General features: G+C 34.9%; 1 protein-coding gene across 3 annotated transcripts in view; it reads left to right on the top strand.

The window, feature by feature from the left end:
• MARCHF1 (membrane associated ring-CH-type finger 1) overlaps positions 1-26,908 on the top strand; it is a 1,010,725-nt gene that overhangs the window by 626,911 nt on the left and 356,906 nt on the right. The gene's annotated exons all lie outside the window — the stretch shown is intronic.

Genomic DNA, 26,908 nt, shown 5'->3' with positions numbered 1-26,908 from the left:
GGAGAATGGAAATCAAACCTGTCCTTAAGTACTTATTGACTCTGAAACCCTTAACCTGTTTGCCTGAGTTTCTTCAACTATAAAATGAGGATCATAGTTGAACCTGCTTTTCAGGATTGTTATAAGGATTAAATGAAATAACATTTGTAAAACTCTTAGTCTAGTGCCTGGAACATAGTAGGAATTTGTTCCTTCCCCTTCCCCAGTGAAGTCACAAATCTGAATTCAATAAAAAGATATTGTCCTGTGTATGTGTCACTTCTGTTCAGTATATTGTAGGCTCTTTGAGGTCAGGAACTATTTCATTTTTTTTTTCTTTTTGTCTTCAGCCTCTAGTCCATTATTTATAATACTGTAAGTGCATCCCAAAGGCTTGTTAAGTTGAAGTTTCTTTTACCTCTTTGGGATTTGTTCCTACATGTGGAAAAAGAGAGATTTGGATTAAATGATATGATGAATCATGTATTTGTTTGTACATACATCTGCACATGTAAAACATAAAGTGTTAGTTCAGTTGATTAAAACTTAATTAATGATCCTAAATTGAATGAATGGTTTCACACTATGAACCAATGTCACTATGTTACCAATACTAGAATAGCAGTCAGAATTCATCCCTTATTGATGACAGGTAGATTGTCTTGTTGCTGGAAAGGAATGATGCATTATTAAATGGAAATTAAGGAGGTAGGTGCTTTAGCCATGTAGGAATGAATGGGCTTTCTGGACTACATTCTGCAAAATTAATGAAAACCCCATTAAGAAGATGAGTCTAAGTCTGTATAAAGGAGAAAGGATGTGATTTGGTAAAGGGGATTAAGGAGGCTGCCCCATATGTATGAAATGAATTCTAAAAAGTCTCCAACTTGGGAAAAGGAGATCAGCATATGGGAGATGGTGGTGAGGTTTCCCAGAATGTGACAAAAGGCTTTGTTTGAGCAAGGGAGTAAATGTGTTTTCTTTTTGTTTCAAGGATGTGTTAAATATAATAGCTGATCTAGCAGTGTTGCTACTGGGCTTATATCCCAAAGAGATCATAAAGAAGGGAAAGGGACCTGTATGTGCATGAATGTTTGTGGCAGCCCTTTTTGTAGTGGCTAGAAACTGGAAACTGAGTGGATGCCCATCAGTTGGAGAATGGCTGAATAAATTGTGGTATATGAATATTATGGAATATTATTGTTCTGTAAGTAATGACCAACAGGATGATTTCATAAAGGCCTGGAGAGACTTACACGAACTGATGCTGAGTGAAATGAGCAGGACCAGGAGATCATTATATACTTCAACAACAATACTAGATGATGACCAGTTCTGATGGACCTGGCCATCCTTAGCAATGAGATCAACCAAATCATTTCCAATGGAGCAGTAAATGAACTGAACCAGCTATGCCCAGCGAAAGAACTCTGGGAGATGACTAAAAACCATTACATTGAACTCCCAATCCCTATATTTTTGCCCACCTGCATTTTCGATTTCCTTCACAAGCTAATTGTACAATATTTCAGAGTCTTATTCTATTTGTACAGCAAAATAACAGTTTGGTCATGTATACTTATTGTGTATCTAATTTATATTTTAATATATTTAACATCTAGTGGTCATCCTGCCATCTGGGGGAGGGAGTGGGGGGTAAGAGGGGAAAAATTGGAACAAGAGGTTTGGCAACTGTCAATGCTGTAAAGTTACTCATACATATAACCTGTAAATAAAAGGCTATTAAATAAAAAAAAAGAAAAAGAAAAAGAAAATGTGTTTCATAAGAATGGCATTATATAATGTTGTCAATATGTGATTGTAAATAACGTTCAAAATTCTAAGAGCAATATAATTAATGTCTCTTTTCCTTCTAGTCTTTGCATTGATCCAGTCATATTTTTGAGATCACTATAGAAACGTGATTTTCCATGATTATTATTATTATTATTATCCTAAGTATTACCAATTTCAATAATGAAAGAAATCTGAATTTTTACTAAACGGTTATCATTACTGTGAAGATTTCCCCCCTCTAATTAAAGGAGGCTTCCTAAATAGATTGATGTGTTTAAATATAAATTCTTTCTGTAAAAAAATAAAATAATTAAAAATATTTCTCTCTAGAGTAAGGGAAACAGAAAGTGCTCAGAAAATACAATAGGAGGAATTGGCAAACTTCAAATTTTTTACTCTGAGAGAAACTAAATTAATTGCATAGTATAAAGTAGAACATTATCTTTAGGTCTGAATCTTTTTGCTAGTGTCAAAACATGCCTTTTTAGAAGAGCTAATAGACTGAGATCTGCATGTAGTAAGTATCCTTGCACTTAAAGGCATCTAGTCATTGACATCATATTCACAACAATCCATGCTCATAATTTGTCATGTCAATCTTATTTTAGTAATCCTCGTGAATTAAGAAATGTCTGGGGATACTAGTTAAGTGATCTAATCTAGTTGTATTCATCCCACTTGTTCCCCAGAATGATTTTTGTCTCTGGGTCAAATCAGAATCTCTATAACTATTATTAATGTTAATTTTACTATTAATAATTAAACTTGTTCTCCTCTTAAAGCTTAGAAATGTGGAATGAGACAACTTCCCTTCCAAAAAATAATCGTTGCACATTTCTATAGCACTTTAACTTTTCAAAGCTTAAAGTTTTTGAGAGTTCATGGGGTGTCAAGGGAGAGTTCTATTATATCTGATGTGGGGACTTGTTGAGCCTTATTTTAAGACAGTTCATCTACTTTTGATGTTTACTTTTCATCTAATACTCAGTTGTGTCTCCAAGAAGCTATAGCATGAGTAGTGGTGCCATTCTAGTAAAATCATTTCTGCAGACAAACTAAAATCTCAGTAAGTTAGGGGGATGTCTCCCTGAAGCATATAAAGACTCCCCTCAGCATAATAGACAGATGAGAGCAATTTGTTCTATTAGCTATGAAGTTAACTGAAGCTGTAGAGCACTTAGAGCTTGCTCTCACTTTGAAGATGCCAAGGTCATCCATTGTATTCTTGCCTTCTGTCTTCTATCTAGGAACTTTCAGAGTCAAGACTTTAATCTAAGTCTTCTAATTCTAGATCTAGAATATCTGTCCCTGATTTCATACTACTAATGTTGTATGGTTTACAAATGACTTCTTTTTGTACCTACATGATGTAAACAATTGAAGTATTAACATCCCCATGTTACAATGAAAAATTGAGGCCTTAGAAAAATTAAGTGACCTTATTTGGGGTCACATGTATATTGTAAGAGCAAAATTTGGGATTTGAATCCCAATCTTCTAACTCCAAGTCCAAAGCTCTTTCCCACTACACAAAGCTTTGAATTAAAACATGGCAGTATGAAATTCTCTAATCTTTTTGACATTTTGAAATAGTGCCTGCCTTCAACAAGCATTTCATCCAAAGATTTTTAAATATTTATTTTTAATACTTATTGCTTTATGAGTCATGTTGGGAGAGAAAAATCAGAGCAAAAGGGAAAAACCATGAGAGAGAAGAAAAGAGAAGAAGAAGTGAAAATAGCATGTATTGATTTACATTCAATCTCCATACTTCTTTTTCTGGATGCAAATGGCATTTTTTCTCCAACCTCTATTGCGATTGCCTTGGATCACTAAACCACTGAGAAAAGAACCAAGTCATTCATGGTTGATTAAACCACATTCTTGCTATTACTGTGTAGAGTGTATTCCTGGTTCTGTTTGTTTTGCTCAGCATCAATTCGTATTAATCTTTCCAGGTCTTTCTAAAATCAGGTTGTTTCTCATTTTTGGGTAGAACAATAATATTCCATTATATATACCACACCTTATTCAGCCATTCCCCAATTGATGGGCATCTACTCATTTTTTAATTCTTTGCTATCACGAAAAGAGCTGCTATAAGCATTTTTACACATGTGGGTTCTTTTCCCTTCTTTATGATTTCCTTGGACCAAGAATTTTTAAAAACAAAAATTTTAATCTTTAAACCATAGGCCAAAGTTGCCTAAACCCAAATAGGAAGCTTTCCTTCCTGTAATATCTGGGCTAGCTCTCTGGAGGACCGCAGGATCAGTAAGAGTCAGGATAAGTCAAAGTCCTTGGTCTTTAGGAGGAGAAGTGAAGGATGCAGGTAAGCTGCCTCATCGCTCCTCAAAGATGGATCCTGGATTCTGGAATCTGGAACCTGAAGTCTTCCCTGCTAAGCATGCTGAGACAGAGACTCTGACTCTCTCCCTCAGCCTTCCAAACCTTCCCTATAATTACCTCACCACAACACATTCAGCAGGCCCCAATCATGAGGGGATCATCTCCATATCATCTAAGTATATGTTTATAGAACCATTATAGCACATTGAGTTAGGTACTTAGCCTTAAGCACTCTGCTGTTCTGGATTCAAGTACCTTTTCAGAGTTCTAACCCTCTGTTATTCTTCCAGCCCTATACACCTTCCAAACTTCCCCTTCTTATGATTTTGTGTAGGATTTAGTAATTTTGTCTATCCTTGCTTTACTGTCTAAGTGTTTGTAAGGCTTTTATTGTTACGCTGTTCTACTCTTTCTAGTAATACTTGGAGGACAACAACACTAATTAATATCAATAACAGTAGTAAGTATATTCTGATCATCTCACAGATTAAAATAATTTAGGGAAAGAAGTAGGGTGAATAGTACTATGTTATCTCTGAAGAAGCTCAGATAGTTGAACAGACAACTTTTCTCCAACGATCCCTTGGTTTAGAAGATTAATGAAATAAAAGGAATATTATAGCATGTGTTTTCCCTTACACTTCTTAGCCAACCTGGGAATCACCAACTTCAACTCTTCACATAAGATGGAAGACCATTAGATTTTATCTTCTTACCAGCCTCTGTATCCTAAGGTCCTCCAGGTCTAACAGCTATGCATTTCCATTCTCTATAAACTATCTGGTTTGAAGATAAAAACAAAAACAAAAACCCTAAGCATCTTTTTGGCTTGGCCTTGTATGCAGTTGCTTAGTCCTTAGGGTTTCTGGATCCTTTTTACTTGCCCTGCAGCTGAACTATCTTATAAGTATTGTGGCCCTTAATTGTAGCAGGAACTTTATATAGGAGGATTACATATCGCTTTTTTCCTGTTTGTATTCTCAGCATGTAGCACAGCACATGACACGGAATAAGCACTTAATGAATGCTTTCCCATATATTCATTCTTTCACTCTTCATATATCACTTTACTAAGTGATAATTTGATTATTGTATATTTAATTATGTTATTCTTTATATGAGAAAATTTCACAACGGGGCCACCTTCCACCAAAGCAAATGCTAAGGAATGGCTTTGCCATGGTGAGGATGATTACTTTGTGCTGTTCCTGAGACTTTCTTGTCTCTGTCAGCAGGCATGTTGGGACTCTTGTTCCAGATGAACTCAGTGTTCATGGAATACAACAAAACTAGGTAAACCATGCATGGATTGAATTCAATGATTCTCTCTAGACAAATCCCTTCTTAGATTGAAGCCATTTCTTGCTTCAGGAGAATTAAGGAGATAAAGGACAGATATAACAAATTATGAATATGAATTGTCATGAAAACAATGTTAATGACTAAATGCCTTCAAAGACGAGGATATTTATTACATGTTAATCTCACCTTACCAGCTCTTCTGAATGTTTATGTTTTGATTCTGGATAGATGATTCAAATCTAAAGATAATGCCCTAGTTTATGCTGTATAATTAATTTTCTTCCAGGGTAAGAGTTTTTTTGGAACCAATCATATAAATCAGCTGTTAAGTTTTCATTCCCTTCTGTCTCATTACCATTATTCAGAGTAATTCAATTCAGTAAATTCAGTTTAACTCCAAAAATATTTATTATATATTTTCTGTGTGCAAAGCATTTTAAGACATACCAAGTTTGATTAAGAGTTCCTGCCTTCGTGGTACTTATAGAATAGTAACTGGTTGGGTTTTTTGTTTTTTTTTATTTTTGCAGTTGAAGTAACTTCCTTCTGTAATCAGAAACAACTCTCACATTCTAGCAATCTATGATGGAAGACAGAAGTTCTAATCAGTGCGAGGACATGTTGTCAGAATACTCCGGTTAACAGAATAAGTTGATTCTTTTGATGATTCATACATATAATATTAAAATCCATTTTGAAATTCAATGAGAAATTTCCCTCCATCTGCTAACTTAATGACTGTGTAAGGTAGGTGTTAGTAAGGGAAATTATTGGTACTCCCCTAAAGTATTGAATATTGAAGAATCAGTAATTGAAAGTAGTATGGTGAATACCTAGCAAATAAACATATGTCAACGTGGCAGCTTCTTAAAATGAAACACTATAGGCTTGGATCCTATGATCCTTCTGCTGGTTATAGGAGATCAAAGATAGAAAGGTCTAACATCTACCGAGATATTCATAGTAGTAATTTTGTAGTTGTAGAAAACTGGGGGGAAATGACTATTAATTGGACATCATAGATGTAGAGAGAGAATAAGCTAAATAAAATGTGTTGTGTGAATGTAAGGGAATAGTATTATGGGTAAGAAATGATAGACATCATGATATAGTAAATACAGAGCTGATCTTGGGGTTGAGAATACTTTGACTGATTTTAAGTCTTACCTCTTTTATATATTGATGGTGTGACCCTGAATAATTTCCTTAATCTCTTGGTGCCTGTGAAACTCTGAGATTCTAAATTGTGGAGCAGTTGCCAAGTTAAATTGATAAATTGAATGAATTCCCTCCACCAGTGAAATGATTGAGGGGGAAGTTAGAAGGGAAACAGGAGTAGGAAAGATGGGGTGGAAGATACAGAGAAAGATAAAGAGTAGGAAAACCAGACTGAGACATAGATTGAATGAGAGATAGAAAGACAGACACACTGAGAGAAGCGAGGAAAAACAGAGATAGAGGGAAGTAATGACAGATGGAGAAAGTAAAGAGACTTGAATGAACTGATAAGTAGTGAAATACACAGAGCCAGAAGAATATACACAATAAGTCAAATTAAAGACAATGATAGGTTAAAAAAAATGAGAAAAAATATCAAAATAAAGCTGAACTTTGGTTCAATTATTTATTATTTATTTAAATTATTTAATTTAATTATTTAAATTTATTTAATTGAGCAATTATTTAAATTTTTTTAAAAATTTATTAATTAATTTATTTAAATTTTATTATTTAAATAAGCAATTGTTTTTAAAAGCCGTATTTGTCCCAGACAACAGATACTGAAACCTGCATTGCTGTCCTCAGCAATCAGGAATCACAGGGACAGAATGCTGCATACACTGTCAAGCGTGATTACTTTATTGGTTATTTTTCCTAACTGTTTTTCACTGACTATTTCTAAGGCCTGGAATGTACTTTCTACTTATACTTGCCTTTTAGAATTCTTGGATGCCTTCAAAAATCAGCCTCAAATCCCATTTTCTAAAAAAAAGCTATGCCCAGTCCCCCCAGCTTTTTATGTTTCCCCTCAAAGATCACCTTGTATGTATTTATAATTGTGTGTATGTACCCATATATACATATAGGTGATATAGATGTAATTATCTTTTACCTACCTAGTTATTTATACATTGTTTTTCCCATTAGAATGTATGCTCCTTGAAGATAACAACTGGAGTGATTTTTGTCTTTTTTGTATCCCCAACACTTAGAACTATGCCTGAACTACCATAAGCACTTGTTAAATGCTTGATACCTTGCTGGCTGACTTTTACTTTGATTCATGGGATACTTTAAGTATTGGAAGATATACCAAGAAATAGTAATGATGTAAAAACAATTGATTTGACAGAACAGCTTTTTAAAAACATAAGAGGAATATAATTGATAAAAGTTCATATGGAGCGGAGAAAAGAAACAGTTGGTCATGTTACATTAAATAAAATTTACCTGGTTTAACATTGTTTGAGGTAGGAAAGGCAATCTGTGCAAATAAGTTATTTGAAACTATTAGATATTAAAGGGCAACTGGAATGTCATTTTAGATAGTATCTAAAATTAATTTTAGAACGTTCAAAAACAGCCCTTTGATCTATATTTGAAATAATTGGTCAACTGATTACCATCGAGGATACCATAATTGCTTGCTGAATTTCTTGAGAAATAAGTTCCTTTATAAATAGACTGCAGAAATCTGGACAAGATTTTAATATGCTTTAACTATTTAGAATGGTACCCTGTCTCGTAATAATGTAGACCCTTCCACATGACAAGCAAATCCCTGAGGTTAGAAACTGAAAGCCAGCTCTCATTTGGTGAATTGTTAATTATTTTTTCATCAACATAATAATTGCCAAGTGTAATTACCAGGTAAAACAAGCTAGAAGTAGAGCCTTGTGGTTCCACCTGCAGGAAACTGACAAATCATATGATAGGAACTTAGAAAACCCAGTCTATGTGTGTCAGATGTGTCCTACAGGAATAAATTTAATTTAACATTCCAGTAATTCTTTAAAGATAAAAAATGAAATAGCTTTTATACCTCACAGTTACCACCTTGTCAGCTTCCACAGACATACTGTCAAAACCACAGAATTGTATTTCCCATATTGCTGAGATTTGGCAGACGAAAAGGCTGTGTCTTATTTTCATGGGCTGAGCAATTACACCTATGGAAATCAAACCAAACAGCATCATGCAGTGGGCATAAAACATTGCTGCTATCTGCTGTTCCCTTCAACGTATAGGAATGAATAAAAAATATTTTTCTGCTAAATACATAACTATTATTAAGGCCTACAGCCATGCTTGTTAATTTTTTCTTTGCAATTTATTTTTTATTTTATTTTATTTTTTTATGATCAGGCCCCATTTTCTCTGATTCCTGAACCACTTTTATACAGAGCCATGTTTTCAAATACTTAGTCATCGGAAAGGGGACATTTAGATAGTCTCAAGGCAATGTTTGTCATTACTATTGAATTGCTCTAACATTCTTCTTCTACTACTAATGTACAAATGCCAAGACACATCTTGGGAGAAAGAAGATTGTATGACAAATAGTGAAATGATGGATAAAATATTTTTTATGCAGTTACTATGGACTAAGCACTAGGGATACAAATACAAGAAAGATAGTCCTTGTACATGAGAGAGAGAGAGAATAAAAGAGAGAAATAGCTATACATATTCATATACATACACCTATATATGTGCTTGATGCGTACATGACATTTATGTTATATATTGCGTATGTACATATTTTGCACATGTGTGTATAGTGCTTTGCAAACTTTAATATATTAAATGTAGTTTAGTGGTTTAAGTCATGACCGCATTTGGGGTTTTCTTGGCAAAGATAGTATTTTGTTTACTATTCCCTTCTGTACCTCATTTTACATTTGAGGAACTGCAACAAGCAGGGTTTAATGACTTGCTCAGTCACACAGACAGTGCTGGATATCAGATTTGAACTCAGGAAGATGAGTCTTTCTAATTCTAAGCCCAGTGCTATATCCTCTGTGCCACCTAGCTCCCCAAAACATTGTATAATTGTTAGCTATTATTATCTGGTCCTTGATTTCAAGTATAAGGTACAATTCCTCATAAATAATGGATTATGTTATTGGTTGTTTAAAACGATTTTATGGTTGGGTGGATTATCCAGTTGGGAAGAGCAGAATGAGTCATTAGGATTAACTAGTATGTTTATCTCAAGACAATAACCATTAAGGGTGACATCACAAAGACTGGCTATGACCTTTCATGGCTCATTCCCTACTGTCTGTCAGGGCTGGCTAAATTCAAGGATATAATCCAACATGTCATTTTTTATAAATATAGCATATCAGAAATGATTACATATAAATCCTGAAGATAAGAATTACATGCATTTCAATATGTTTTTGTACATGGGTACTTAATAAATGTTTAACACTTATAGGTGTACATTCAGAGTTTCCTCATGTACTCCCTTCTGTTACTTTCCACATCATTGCATTACCATACAAGAATGTTAGGGATAACAGTGAGAAACATTGCCTGGCATATAATAAGCATTTAATATATACTTTTTGAGGTTTTTTTTAAATTAAAGCTTTTCATTTTCAAAACATATGCATAGATAATTTCAACATTCATCCTTGGAAAACCTTGTGTTTGAAATTTTTTCCCTCTCTTTTCCCCATCCCCCTCCAGACAAGTAATTCAATGTATGTTAAACATGTGCAAATCTTCTATATATATTTCCACAATTACCATTCTACAGAAGAAAAATCAGATCAAAAAGCAAAAAAAAAAAAAAAAAAAAAAAAAAAAAAAACATAGAAAGAAAAAAAGTGCAATTTTGGGACTGATTAATAAAAAGAATGCAGGAAGACGAATAGTAGGAAGAGAAACAAATAAAGAGATTTTAAGGGAGTGGTGCCAAGAAGGGTATTTATCTGGGTTCCACATGTATAGATGTAATGAAGAAGTCTCTAAGGATGCTGCCTTCTATAGGGATGAAGTAGTTCTAAAGTTGATTTGGTTGTCATGGAAACCAAGCCAAGGAATGTTTCTGATTGCCAGAGTACAGGGGACCTTTTAGATGATAGCAATTGGTAATGGTGCCTTGGGATGGGATAGATGTCAGAAGATGGGGCACATACCCACACATACACATACAAAGAGGAAGAGAGCATGTGAAAAGTGAAGAAATTCTCTGGTCAGCTAGTAAGAACTAGCTGACAATAAAAGAAAAGGCATTTGGTACTTGGAGGCCTGGTTACCATAGAGATAGGACAAGTGAGTGTGAAACCAAAAAACAAGTAAAACTAGATTGTCATTGGGAGAAGCTTAAGTGAGATGATTGAAGAAAGACTTTACCTCTGTTTTCCTTCCTGTTTATGCTCCAAAGTATAAATGAAACCTCTCTGTCTGTCTGTCTGTGTCTCTCTCATTTCTCTCTCTTTCATCTCTCCTTCCTTCCTTCATGCACTCGCTTGTGTGCGCTCGCTCTCTCTCTCTCTCTCTCTCTCTCTCTCTCTCTCTCTTTCTCTCATATCTCTGTTAAGGGGCTGTTAATTACCCCCTTATTGCTAGAAACTCAAAGTATTTCTGAGCAACAGATAACTTATTTATGTGGGCAACATGCCAACTTTGGACCCTTGGTAGCATATATGATGAGCTTTGTATTCCATGATAGAGTGTCAAGTCTTGCATGTTTAAGAATTTCAAATTCCTTAACACTGTGGCCAGATGGAAAAGCTCTTGTTAATATGATTTTGTATGTGACTGTAATTTTTTCTTCAATGCCTTTAATTTACTTTTTGAGACATGAGCTATACAGAAGACACTTATAAAATGCAATACCTTGTTATAAAATTGACATACAATATATGTGTTTAGGGCATCTAGCTTATTTGACTCCAAGTCAAGTCACCCAACAGTTTTCAGCTATTCCTAGAAGTAGTTTTTAAAGCTCAGATAAAAATCTCAAAGCCTCATGAGATGCCATAACTTGGAACTCAGATCCAAGCTGCAAGTGGCAGGAAGCTTTTAGAACCTAGAGAATAAGGTCACTCCTCACCTTCTAGGTAGCTCTTCTCATTGTTTTTAATGAGTCCCATCTCAGGGACTGATTTAGTGATGATTATCATGTCTCCTTTCCAGAAGCACCCTGGAGCTGTAGAACAATGAAAAATGTTAGTATTCTAACAAGAAATAGAATGAGAAATGGAAGAGAAAATGAATCATTCTCTTACACTCAACTTTCATGGAGAGTCATTACAACTGTGTCCATATGGCATGCTTTCCAACAGAGAAAAGAGGAGATTAGGCTAAATTAATCTTGTATCCTATGAGAGCTCCAAACTCCTTTGGGCAAGGTCTGTAGTTCGTAGGCTGTGATAGGAACAAAATAGCCTTGGCACCAAAAGGCAACTTAATGAGCCAATTGTAAAGCTTGACTCCAAAGGTGACACTTGGTAACCAAAGCATAGCATCAGGAAAATGACTTGTCTCAGTGGACTAGAGCTTAAAAGTTTACAAAGAAATCTCCATTCTGAATCAGACTTCATTATTGCATGTATTATGATTCCCATTTTATAGATGAGGATGCTGAGGTTGTGTATGAGAACTGGGATTAGAACTCTGTTATTCTATCAATATATATTATTGTCCCATGTCACAAAACTTCATCTAAGAGTAAGTTCAGATAAAAAGTGTAAGAATTGCAGTATTATTATTAATACAGAATTATAGTTAAGTTTTATAGAACTGATTCTTGGCCCTAACAAATATTATCTTTGGAATTTTATCTCTCTAAGCCTCAATATTCTTAGCAGTAAATTAAATATAATGATTAAACTGTCTCAAAGGGTTGTTGTGTCATAAAGAAAATAACTCCTAAAAACTTCAGAACTCTTGTTCATTGCATGTTGTATCACAACTTCAGAGGATTGATGATAAAGTGTTCTTCTTACCTTTTGGTTGAAAAGTTGTAATCTATCTGTGTGGAATAACATATATACTTTCAGAAACATCAATTATGCCCATTTGTTTTATTTAATTTCATTTTCATAAGAAAAGTTTGTTTTTGGAGGGGGAATTTCTAGGAAGGAATAGAATTTTTTAAAAGCAGCATCAATAAGTTCGCTAAAAGAAGGGAGGGGGAAAATTATTGTAGGAAGGAAAATTCTTTGTTAAACCACAGGACAGGGTGTCTATGATTTGTAAACTGCTGGTTGACACTAGAAGCACTTTTATAAGCTATGTTTTAGCCTTTCAAGGTGTTAAAATCCTTATGAGTTAATGGTGTTTTGCTGTTGTTCACATTTGGGGTTATCTTGGCAAAGAAATGTAGTAGTTTGCCATTTCCTTCTCGAACTCATTTTACAAATGAGGAACTGAGACAAACAGGATTAAGTGATTTTCTCAGGGTTACACAGCTACTATGTTTGAAACTGATTTGAATTCAGGTGTTCCTTATTTTAGGCTCAACACTCCATTCATTCATTCTATTACCTAACTGCTTACTAAATACCATTTCTGAACTTATGTAATTATTAGACCATTTTTTTTGTTTTTTTCCCCACAATAATATTTTATTTTTCCAAACACATGCAAAAGATAGTTTTCTTTCTTTTTTTTTTTATTATACTTTTTTATTTACAAAACATATGCATGGATAATTTTTCAACACTGACCCTTGCTAAACCTTCTGTTCCAAATTTTCTCCCTCCCCCCTCCCCTAGATGGCAGATAGTCCAATACATGCTAAAATATATGTTAAATCCAATATATGTATACATATCCATACAGTTGTTTAGAAAATCGGATCTAGAAAGCAAAAGATAGTTTTCAACATTTATCTTTGCAAAAATGTTCCAAATTTTTCTCCCTCACTCCCCCTCCCCAAGATAGCAAGCAACCCAATAAAGGTTAAATACATGCAATACTTTTAAACATAAAACAAAATTTATCATGTTATGTAAAAAAAAAAAAAAAAAAGATCAAAAGGGAAAAGAACATAAAAAAGAAAACAAAAAACAACAAGCAAACAAACAACAATAAAAGTGAAAATACTACACTGTGATCCACATTCAGTCTCTATAGTTCTCTCTCTGGGAATGTGGATGGCTCTTTCCATCACAAGTATATTAGAATTGCTTTGAATAATCTCATTGTTGAAAAGAGCCAAGCCCATCACAATTGATCATCACATAATCTTGTAATTACTATGTACAATTTTTGTTTAGTTCTCTGCTCACTTCACTTAGCACCAGATCCTGTAAGTCTTTCCAGGCTTTTCTGAAATCATCCTGCTTATCATTTCTTTTAAAACAATATTATTCCTGCTTGCCATCTGGTGGAGGGGGGGAAAGGGAAAAAATCGGAACAGAAGTGAGTCTAAGGGATAATGTTGTAAAAAATTACCCTGGCATGGGTTCTGGCAATAAAAAGTTACTTAAAAAAAACAAAACAAAACAAAAAAAAAAACAAACAAAAAAACCAATATTATTCCATTATATTCATATACTGTAACTTATTCAGCCATGCCCCAGCTGATGGGTATCCACTCACTGTTTAGTTCCTTGCCACTATGAAAAAATTTGCTACATAGACTTTTGGACATGTAGGTGTTTTTCCCTCTTTAGGATCTCTTTGGATACAGACCCAGTATAGATACTGCTGGATCAAAGGGTATGCACAGTTTGATAGTCCTTTGTAACCAGTTTCAAATTGTTCTCCAGAATGGTTGAATCAGTTCATGACTTTACTAACAATGCATTAGTAAGACCAACTTTTTCTCTATCAAACTGAAATCTGCTCATCTGTAACTTCTTTCTAACTGTAAACTTGAAATTGTTTGTGAAACCTACCTATCTGTAGCAATTTAGAGTAGGTCACATTATCTATGAGAACTTTTTTCCAACAGACATTTCTATGGCTCAAAATTATTTTGTGCCTTACTATTTAACTTTAAACTCTTGATTTTTTTTTTCATTCTGAACTTATACAATTCCAGTATCTTTATACCATCCCCTTTCTTCCCCTCTCTGTCTCCCCTGCCACTGCCAAGGCTCAGTTAATCCTAATTAGATAATTCCTAACAACATTGAAATGATTAATGCCCATTAAGTTATTGCTTAGTGATATAAATGTATTGTTATATTTGTGGTTATTTTACTAGTTGGAATTATTAAAAGTTCATTCCAGCAGTTATCATCTTTAAATCATTTCCGTCATAGCAGTTGCTCACAGTTAGAAAATCCCTTCCAGATGTTATAAAATTTAAAAATTTTAGAATGGGAAGACCTTAGTGGCCCTTCAGCCTCCTAAAAGAATCCCTTTATAACATACCTAGGAAGTGATTCTTCCAGCTCTTGTTTAAAGATCTCTGTTGATGGGACACCCATTTTCCAGTGGTGTCTAATCTATCTACTTTGAGACTGTGGTAAGTTTTAGACTGTGTTTCTTTGTAACAAGCTTAAATTTACCCTATTGTAACTTCTGCCCATTATTTGTAGTTCTTCCCTCTCAATCCCAGTCTCTCAGTAATAGCCTTTCAGAGCTTTGAATATAGTTATCATTTCCCTGCTATATCTCTCCTCCAGGATAAACAAACCTGTCCCTGTCAACTAACCCTCATACAGTATGATTATGAGATTCTTCTCTATCCTATTTGTCACCCTTCACTATATTATTGATATACATTCTAAAATGTACCCATAATTGGCCAGAATGACTCAAATGTAGTTTGATAGAGTAGAATAAAATGGCTTTCATGCTGCTGTGTTTCTCAGCATTTAGAAAAATTGGCCATCATGTGGCTCTCCTCAACAATGAGATGATTCAAACCAATTCCAGTTGTTCAGTGATGAAGAGAACCATCTACACCCAGAGAGGACAGTGGAAACTGAGTGTTGCCCACAACATAGCATTCTCACTCTTTGTATTGTTGTTTACTTGCATTTTGTTTTCTTTCTCAGTTTTTTTTTTCCCTTCTTGATCTGATTTTTCTTGTGCAGCAAGATAACTGTATAAATATGTACACATAGATTGGATTTAACATATATTTTAACATTTAACATGTATTAGACAATTGCCATCTAGGGGAGGGGATGGGAGGAAGGAGGGGAAAATTTGGAACAGAAGGTTTTGCAAAGGGCATTGTTGAAAAATTACCCTTGTATATGTTTTGTAAATAAAAAGGTTTAATTTAAAAATTAACTAATTAATTAATTAATTTTGAAATGGCCATCAAGGATTACATAAGCAGTTGGATAATATAGAAGCTAGAACACAAAGTCAGAAAAAAAAAGAAAAAAAACAGACTTAAACAAAAAATTTAATCTCCAACAACAGGACTCAAGAGAAGTAGAAAAAGGTAAAAGGAACTCTTGAGAACTGTATTTCTGTTGTGAATATGCATAAAAACCACATGTATAATTTGATTTTGCTGATATGAAAAAGGGAAGTAGAAATGGAAAGGGAATAGTGTCAGAAAAAGTCAGAAAAAATTAGGTTCAAAGGCTGCCTCAAATTTATCAGCTGTAGAATCTGGGCTTCAATTTCCTCCTATGAAAAATAAGGAGAATAAGTCCTATTTCACAGTGATTAAATAAAATAATAAACATGAAGTATTTGAAAAAAGTACTATATGAATGTTAGTTATTGTTATTAATACATGCTGGTGATACAGTCACATTTTCTTAATAAGCAATTAGATTTAACTTAACTCTATGGAATGACTTAATTTTTGGTCATATTAACAATATGCCTCAAATAAATCATGTGTATTTCCCCATCAAAGATGAAGAGGTTGCAGACAATATAGAATGAATTTGTTTCATAGTTAGAAGGCCAGAGCCTGATATTTTAAGCATCTTAAGTTTTTCCAAAAGGTTATAGAAATATAAATTTTCTTTTTCATAAAATTTTCCTTTAGTCAAAATGGGATAGTCAAAAAGAAACTTGTCACTGACATAGGAAGAAAGGATCTGCTCTAAGTAAACCATAAAACGTTATCATTTTAATGTTATTTATCTAGTGCTTTTAATTCTCCAAAATGATTTCACAAATATTATTTCATGTTATGTACACTACCATGTGAGGTAATTAAAAGAATGTTATCTCCATTTTATAGATAAGGAAACTAAAAGGCCTGGAAGTTTCTTAAAGGTCAGATAGTATTCAATAAAGCAGGACCAAGTCTTGAGTCCTTGCCCTCTCAGGCCAATCTAAGTCACTCCAAAGACTTTGATCTTGTGGATTTTGTAGCATTCTTGAATATTCAAACATTCCTTAGATTTGGCATTTCTTCCTTCTCAGACTATGGCTTTAACTGTATTCAAAATGGTTCTTCTTACATAACTGGCCTTCTTAGAGCTGCTTTTTGATATGATTTTTGGGATAAATGAACTAGCATACTCTTCATATTTATCTGTTGAAAAGAAGAATGCCATTTCTTCTACAATGTGTTAACTGGCCATCACATTGAAGTTCATTGCTTGGAAATCTTAAGATTATGACTCTGTGTACTTACACTTCTCCTGATTACCTAAGTGTTTTACCTGTGAGCCCATTGGAATTTCATTATGTGGGTTTCATCTGTAATAAATGAGTTAATGATGTCTATTCATCCAAGGAAAACATAGCAAAATAGATCATATGGTGAAGCTGTTTTTACTAAGATCATTTTTTAAGAAGGTCACAATGATCACAATAGAGATGTTGTGATCTGCTTGTTAAAATCATATAAAGTATGGTCCCTTTTGTAGGCTTCCCTACAGTACACAATGTGTAGAAAGAGAGGCATTTTCTAGGCAAAGGGTATCAAATTCACATCAAATTGTGTCAGGAAGAGGCACAGGGGATTGCCAGGTGGCACTAAACTGATGCGTATCCTGAAATCAGCTTATTCTCTCCCCTTTTTTAGGAAATGTTCATTCATTAGGAACTTAGTTTCTCAGGTTGTCTTCTTACCATAATTGAAGCAACCATAATGTGCAGATTGCTTTGAATAGCATCTTTAAGATTCCTTTAGGATATTTATGATGGGAACTTCCCAGACTGTTTTGTTAAGTCTTAATGGAACCAAATTTTCCCAGAATATCTTTAAGACAGTTACAATAGCTCAATACATATCCTTTATCTCAACTCTTCCCTGGTGCTTCTCTTCCTCCCCTGAGGAACACCCAAGATTATATTTCTCCAATAACAGATGTGTTTATGATGAAGATTTTTGCTAAGTTCTTTTCAGGACTAAGCCTGCTATGAAGTACCCTCTTCCTCCTTACAGCATCTTCCTTTTAATGGCATCTTTCTGCATCTTTCTCCTTGCCATTGCTAACTTTGGTTGCTCTGCTAACATACTCTATAGATCTAACCTGCCAGTCAATGACATACTCACATCTCATGGCATATTCCTTTAATTGCTTTTTCCAAACCCTTTCCTTGCTAGCTCTACTGCTCTTCTGAATCTTTTTCATATTTACCACCACTACTACTGGTACCTATTTTACCTCTTCATTTTGTCTGTGACCTCTTCTCTGAAACAAAGGTACCTCTTAGTAAAGAGAATGCCCTTGTAAATTTGTCACATGTGTCTGGAACCTTGTATTTTGAGCTAGGAATTGCTACTCTGACTATTATCAAAACCATACAAAGATCCCTGTGGGACACATATTGGCTTTAAAAACCTCATTATATGTGTGTGTGTTTGTATAGATGTATCTATATATTTATGTGTGTGTGTGTGTGTGTGTGTATACACATACAGATCATGTATATGTTGAGAACTGTATATATGTATATAAATAGGTATAGATATATAATATGTATGTGTATATATATATATATGTATGTATTTTTCCTTTTTATCAATATATCAGCACATTAAAATCATATGGCCCCTACATTTTCATTTGCATCTGGTCCACCTGGGAATGTTGAGGGCTGCATTTTTCATGCTTCTGCTCAGGCCACATATGACAGTCTCTATGCTTATTTTCATATCAGCTGGTTCTGGCCCTGATGTTCTTTTTCTTGATTCCCCCATATTAGCCATGAAGGTCCCCAAAATCCAGAGGAGAAGACCTAAGAATAAATTGAGAAATTTCCTAATTAATACAAAAGGTCTGAAGGCTTCAAGGCATTGCTTCACTCCTTCCCCCAGAACCTTCCATACTTCAGATATGGTTAAGAATTAAAACTTAGGCATCCTTGTCAGAAGCTCATGCTGCCACCAAATTTCCTTTTTTTTTCCCCTTTAAACTTTTGTTTCTGTCTCAGGTACCAAATAAAAAGACAGGCATATTTGTAACTGCAGTTGTTTGTGCTTTGTTCTGCATAAGGAACACCTTGTTTCTTTCTATTTGAAAACAAATGAGTTGAGAGCAAAAAAGCATGCTGTTTTTATATTGCCAAGCAGTTAACAAGAAGAGATAGTAGGCAGGTTCTCCCTTGATAGAATGCCTGAAGAATGAAGATTGGGTTCTTCAAGCTAACTTCACAACATAGACCTGTTGATGGTAACAACACCCACTGTTCTCAGGTTAATTGTTTTCTATTATTCCTGAAGGAATTTGACTGATGGAATTGTTGAAGGGTGAGACTTGATTAAACAGACCAACAGTCCCAAGTCCTTACTGATCTTTCAACATTTTCAGCTGAATTGTCTATTTTTGTTCAGTGGTGTGTTCCCAAACATCATAATGTTCCCCCAATATATAATTTGTTCTCTCTTTGTGAGCTCATTGAATTCCTGCTGGGGTAGAAACAATAGTAAATATATCATGGACCTAATAGCTTGAAATGAATTTTAAAAAAGAAAATGAAAAATAAGTCTCATTTTTCTAATTTTTGAAGCATTCACTGAACTTTTCTGCAGGGTTGCTATGGGAATTAAAATAATAAACAATAACTAAAAATGTATACTATTTTTGCTTTTAAAATTATTGATTAAATTTTGTTTTGATATAACCCCAACAAACTCATGATTAGATTCTGACCCAAAGCATAATGTCCCCTATTGGTATAACAAAATGGCATAAAAGAGTGATATTGATATCACTTTCAATTTTGCACTTTAGTAGTTTATACTAACTACTGTGTAATCAAAGCATCCTTGATTTAAAGCTAAAAAGGGTCTCAGTGATCACCTCATCTATCCAATCCTGTCATTTTTTAACTGGATAGCCGAGACCTAACAATATTAAGCAACATGCTAAAGGATCACATGTTAATTCTAACCTTACTTTGATGTGCTGGTGTTGATCATTTTTATTATTATTATGTAATAAGGAAATATGTGTATTGTTTCCAGACAGATCATCTCCTGTAGGGAAGGATCCCTTTGCTGTAGACCTTCAGCAGGGCTGGGTAATCAAACTCAGACTAGCATCTTTCTTTGTTATTCAGTCATTTCAGTCATGTTTGACTCTTCGTGACCTCATTTGGAGTTTTCTTGGCAAAGACACAGCCATTTCCTTCTCCAGCTCATTTTACAGATGAGACACAAGGTTAAGTGACTTGTTCAGGAACACAGCTAGAAAGTACTATATTTGAACTCAGGTCTTCCTGACTCCACCTAGCTGCCCTACAAGTCAGTTCACTAACATTTATAAGGAAACTTTGGTGTGTCAAGCATTGTGATTGTAATGCTGGAGAAACTGAGGCAAGATAGAGATTAAAGAGTATTTAATAATTTATTTAAAAGAGGGAGAGGTTTACTGGGACCAAATGGATCCATGGTTTGGTCCCAAGGCTGAATGAGACTATCATCTTCAAGAATCCAGCAAACAATGCAAGTTCTCAATGACATATATACATGACTCAGACTCAGGGGGTAGACTGAGGCAGGGGCAGAGTCCGGGAGCTGGGAATGGGACTCTGACAGAGGGGGGTGAGCCACTGGAGATGGGCGGAGGCATTTTGATAAGAGGGTATCTGATATTCCAATAGCTTGGGATGGGGAGAAGCATTCTGATATTTTAAAACATAAGATCTTTTATCCTTATCAAATATTCTGAAAAAGAGCGGGGGAGGTTTTGCAGGACAGAAGCAGAACAATTAGAGAAACTGAGTCAGGACTGGGTCAGAATAATTAGGGAAACCGAGTCAGAACAATAAAAGAGAACTGTGGCATAACATGAGAAGCCCTGGAAGTTGTTGTACTACTGGAAGCTGTTGGAATACTCAGGAGCCACCTGACAGTGGCTGCTGGAGATCCAACCCAGAATGGATATCTTCTTGTAAGAGGATGATACAAGGAGACTGAGAGACAGTTGCTGTTCTCTGACCTCTCTGACTGAGAGGCCGCTGTGTTGTCTGACCTCTCTCCTCTTCCGTCTGCCTTCAATTTATCTCATTCCCAGTCCACAAACAACACTTGTGTCAGCAAAGGCTGCCTGCAACTCCTTCAGATGCTATGATTTACAGCTGTGGAGGCTCTCAGAGAATTGGCCTGTCCCTTAACAGGAAGCAGCAGAACTTATGCTGAAATCCAGGCTGTCTGATTCCCAAACAAGTGTTTGTTTTATTTCCTTCAAGCTTTATGATTCCAGAGGATTATGAAAACATGCTGTTGAAGAGGTAAAAATAATGATGATGTTAAATAGATTTGAAAGAGCATAATTGTAAAAAAAAAAAAAAAAAAAAAGTTTGCAATATGGAACAACCATAGCAAGTTACAAATGAATTAACTGAGAGATTGGTTTCCTTGTTGTCACATAACTGAATGAATACTAGCCCCTAAATTTCCTGCATACTCATGTGATTCCCATTCTTATTTTTCTTTCTAGATCACATCTTCCTGAATTAGTGTGTCTCATTGAAATTTGTAAGAAGTAGCATGGCATTGTGGGCATAGTTAGTCCTGCATTCAGGAATATTTGCATTCATGTACTACCTGACTCAAGTCATACTAGTTTTATGACTAAGGACAAGTCACCTATACTTTAAGGGCCCTCTGGAAAATTATTTAAGACTATTAATTATACTACCTAATTTCTGCCATAGAAGTGATGGACTTAAAATTCAGAATGCGACATGTATTTTGGGATGTGGACATGTAGGAATTTGTTTTCCTGGGCTACATATATTTGTTATGAAGGTTTTATTTTATTGTTTTGTTGTGGAGGAAAGAAAAGTCAATGGGACAGATAATAGACATAAATAATGTCTCTCTAAATTCCTAAAAAAAAAAAAAAAAGTGTAATTTGCCAAGTGTCTCTAATCTATTTTGAAAGTTTCCAATGGGAATTCTTTAAAATAGTGAAATCACTAGTTCAGGGCACAGAACATTTTAATCACACATTTTACTCTCCTCTCCTACCTAACTTCTCATGAGAGCTAAGAACAAGAATCAAAACCTGTATAAAATCTAATCACATTTCCTGGACCTACATTCTGATAGCACCCTCAGTTCAAAGACAAAGACAAAGACAGAAAAAGACAAATAGAGAGCTGAGGAATTGCTAGGATAATTCACAAACTAGATAATTTATTTCTGAGGGTTGATTGTCTATTGTTTGATTTCCTCAGCTTTCATTCTCCTAACTAAAAAAAAAAAAAAAAAAAAAAATGCAGAGGAGTAAATGGTGACTCCATTACATTCATGCTGGATTTAAACATTTTTATAAGGAACTTTCATGACCTTTGGGGCATAAATTAAATTTTAACATTTTTGGACTGCTCTATAAATTCCTAGTGTCCCAACATAGTTACAGGTTGTGCCATGTGTGGCTTTTAGAAGCCAAGGCAAAAACTGAGTTACTAGATATAATCTACCTGCTATTTGGGAAAGTGAGTTCCAGAAAATTAGGAAGTTAGGCAGGGCCAAGCTATTAACCTTGTCTGCTAGAAAAGGTGAAAAGGGTTATTCTCCTTCATGGTACAGCAAAGTTTTCTGTCTCATTGTACATGCAATTAATTTAAACACAGACATTGCCATTCACATTTCCACTCTATAAAAAAACTATTTAAAAAAACCAATTTGAATTGAAAGTTTATATTTATCCTGCCAGAAGTAATTCTAGTACGCAAATGAGCTCAGGAACAGCTTTGGAGAGAGTCTTTTGAAAATAAGAATGTGTATTTGCTCTTCAGGACAAAGCTGAAGAGAGATTTATCTGCTTTTCCTCTTAGCTAGCACTTTTCTAAGTAGGTGTGAGGAAGAGTGATGGTGAATAGAAAAAGTGGTACATGATTTTGTTTACTCAATAACCTTTTAATCTTATATAATCAGGATTATCTGTTTTATATTTTGTAATGCTTTCTGTATTTTCTTTGGGCCTAAATTCTTTCTTTCTTTCTTTCTTTTTTTTTAATTATATAACTTTTTATTGACAGAACCCATGCCAGGGTAATTTTTTACAACATTATCCCTTGCACTCACTTCTGTTCCAATTTTTCCCCTCCCTCCCTCCACCCTCTTCCCAAAGATGTCAAGCAGTCCTATACATGTTAAATAGATTACAGTAGATCTTGGATACAATATATGTGTGCAGAACTGAACAGTTCTCTTGTTGCACAGGGAGAATTGGATTTAGAAGGTATAAATAACCTGGGAAGAAGAACAAAAATGCAAGCAGTTTACATTCATTTCCTAGTGTTCTTTCTTTGGGTGTAGCTGCTTCTGTCCATCCTTGATCAATTGAAACTAAGTTAGATCTTGTTTTTGTTGAAGAAATCCACTTCCTTCAGAATACATCCTTATACAGTATTGTTGTTGAGGTATATAATGATTTCCTGGTTCTGCTCATTTCTCTCAGCATCAGTTCATGTAAGTCTTGCCAATCCTCTCTGTATTCGTCCTGCTGGTCATTTCTTACAGAACAATAATATTCCATAACATTCATATAACACAATTTACTCAACCATTCTCCAATTGATGGTCAACCATTCATTTTCCAGTTTCTGGCCATTACAAACAGGGCTGCCACAAACATTTTGGCACATACAGGTCCCTTTCCCTTTTTTAGTATCTCTTTGGGGTATAAGCCCAGTAGAGACACTGCTGGATCAAAGGGTATGCACAGTTTGATAACTTTTTGGGCATAGTTTCAAATTGCTCTCCAGAATTGTTGGATATATTCACAATTCCACCAACAATGTATCAGTGTCCCTGTTTTCCCACATCCCCTCCAACATTCTGCATTATCTTTCCCTGTCATTCTCTAAATTCTTTCTTTATCCAAATATCTCAAAATTTTAAAAACAAGTTTTTGAACACAAATTTTTTTAAAAAATTAAATTAAAAATTAAAAACAAAAATTGTTTCGATATGTAATTGAGGTAATATTATATGTGCATATGTGTGTGAGTATATATGTGTGTGTGTGTGTGTGTGTGTATGTATTTGTGGAACAGTATTAATCACAAAAATGATGAGAGACTTAGAGTAAGAAAAAAAAAAGCAAAAAGGAGTTTATTATGATCTCACGAGAAAGGACATCTCCCATCTGACAAGATGTTTCTCAGCTAAAGGAGTAAAAGTAAAAACTACAAAACACAAGATTAAGTACCTTGAATGCAAAACTGTCCTTCCCCCCCCCCCCCCTACTACCTTTTCTCTCATTATTTGAGGGAGTCCAGGCTTGCATTCTAATCATGGAACTCTAACCCAGAAATAAAAGAATAAATTGCCTTTAAAAGAGGTACTTAAATGCTAATTAAAAGGTGGTGGAAAACAGGAAGGGGGGGGGGGGCAGGACAAACACCTGCAACTTTTTAGCTATAGTCTACTTGTTATTATAAAGTCTGAAGTCACAATTAAGTTATAGCTTACGGTTATATTCCCATGATAGTGTCTTCACTCAGTTTATCCCATACATACATATATATATATATTTAAGAAGAGGTAGGTGGACATGAGTATCCAGAGCTGATCTCTTGCTCTTCTCAATACCCAAGATTACTCCTCTCTACTTTTGCTTCTTCTGTTCTCCCTCTTCACCTTGTCTGTTGACATAAGTAGGTGGAGTTAAGGCTTACCTCAAGTGCTTCAACCTAAAGATTTCTTTCTCGATCTTCTCACTTTGACCCTTTCATCCCCACAAATACTTATTATTTTTATCAGTTCTTTCCCATTCACATTGAAATTTCTTGTCTATGGAAAGATTGATTTTTTTTAATTGGCCAAATTATAGCAGAAGCAGGGCTTCACCAGTGATGCACACAGTAAAGACAGAAATGCAGATTGTTTGATTATCTTTTTTTTTCCTGACACTCATTTGTATTCTAAACCAGAGAAGATCTAGAGAGTATTTAATCTTAAATTAAGTACAATAGTTTTATATAACAGAGACTTTTGATCTCTTCAGAGATAAAGAGGTTCAAAAGGAAAAACCTAACTTTAGCATTGAGGCACTGCCTTGTTTTTAATTATCTAAGTGTTACTGACATAACTAAAGAGCTGCTTACTTTTCTTTAGATGAAAGAGTCTAGCTATTTTTGCTAGCATACTGAAGCTATGATGGTTTTGGTGGTGTTAAAGAGATGAGCCTAGAAGACAGTAGTAGGGAATAAGCAGAGACCACACATCAAGAAACTGCCAGAAGTAATCTTTAGATTAAACTAAATGACTAGAAGAGTCAGTCTGTACAGCAATCACTACATACTCAGTAGCCCCACAAGAGCACATTCAGTAGATAATGACCTCAGTGAGAAGTGTCATGACATCATCATAAAAATTTTTGGTCCTGAAGTATTAGAGATGAATTGCTCTTCCACACATATTCCTCATGTATGGACCCTTCCTGAGTCCTTCCACTAGGTGCTGACTCTTCCCACTGATGATATATATGTTTGTGGAAGGTTGTATCTTGACTCTAGTAAGTGAAAGGAGGAAATATATCGAAACTCTTCTTACTCTGATATTTCATTGAATTTCTTTGCTTTGAATTATTTCTTAGCTGTCAGCTCACTATAGAAAAAGGAAAAACAGATAGATAATCATTTTTAGTGGTTATTGAATCCTAGAACATTTTGTGAGTGGACTATTGTAAAGGTTCCATGTGAGAGTTAGTGTGAATCTATATACATGTATGTACATATGTGTATATATAAATATGTATATATGTACCCATATGCATGTGTAAATAATGTGTATGTATAGAGATACACATGTGTATCTATGCACACATACATGTATATATAGCATTCTCTTAGTTATATGTACATGTTAGCCTAACCCACCTTCTAGTAGAATATAGAAGCTTCTTTGGGAAAGGGGAAAAGCTTTTTTCATTTTTGTATTTGTATTCCCAGTTTCTAGTTTAGTGCTTTGCACAAAGTTATAAATACTTATTGAATGGCATTGAATTAAATTCAGAAAACTGTGCGTGAGCTCTATGTAGTCTTGCACATGCTTTCTTTTAGTTGTCCCATAGACATCTCAAACTCAAAGGGGAATCCATTATTTTTTTCCTTTGAAACACAATAAATTGCATAGTCCCTCAGGTGTTAGATGCTTTGGAGTCCTCCTTCTCCCTTCATTCTTCCTCATGCCCTCATATTCAATCAGTTGCCTCATCTTGCTAATTCTTCCTCCATGACATTTCTCTCATCTGTCCCTTTCTCTGTATTTCATAACCCTCACCCTAACTCAGGCCCACATCATCCTTTAACTGAACTCATTACCATAATCTCCTAATAAGTCTCCTGGATTCCACTCTGTTCTCTTCACAATCTCTCTTACTCGTAGTTGCCAAATTGATATTCCTAAGACATAGGTCTAACCATATCAGTTGCCCTTTCTTCAGAAGCTAGTATAAAACACATTCTTCTGTTAGACTTTTGGAGAACTTTGCATTCTGACTCCATCCATCCTTTCAATTCAGATCAAAGTCATGGTACTCCCACATGCATCCTTTATGTTTCAGCCAAGTTAGCTTACCCGCTATGTTTGATGCATAACATTCTATAACTTACCCATGTCTTTTCACAAGCTCTCTCCTATGCTTGGGATGCTCTCTTCTCTCCCTGTCCCTCTCTAGGCAGCATAGTAGATGGAATGTGGGATCTGGAGTCAGGAAAACCTGAATTTAAATCTAAACTCAGACACTCATTAGTTGTGTGATCTTGGACAAGTCATTTAACTTCTGTTTGCATCAATTTTTTCACCTGCACCTGTAGCATCTACCTTGTAGGGTTGTTGTCAGGAATCAAATGAAATTTGCAAAGGACTTATCACAGTAACTGTCATGCACGCTTGCATGGGCGCACCGCGCACACATGTATACAAACACACACACTTTTTCTTTGCCCTTTGCCAGTCAAATCTCTTCTCCCCATTCATTTTCAGGTACCACTCAGTAGCCATCTCCTACACAAGGTCTATTCTGATATTGTCACTTGCAAGGGTTACCTTCCCTCATCTACATACCTAGATTTATTTTGCAATTATGATTTATTCACCTCTCAGCACATATGTTCTATAGTAGAACATATGTGCCTCACAGGCAGCAGATATTTTGCCTTCCAGTGCTTAACA

The sequence above is a fragment of the Sarcophilus harrisii genome, chromosome 6 (genome assembly GCF_902635505.1).
Source record: "Sarcophilus harrisii chromosome 6, mSarHar1.11, whole genome shotgun sequence".
Taxonomy (NCBI): Eukaryota; Metazoa; Chordata; class Mammalia; order Dasyuromorphia; family Dasyuridae; genus Sarcophilus; species Sarcophilus harrisii.
The sequence above is the reverse complement of the archived record's forward strand: the minus strand, read 5'-3'. Positions and strand labels throughout refer to the sequence as shown.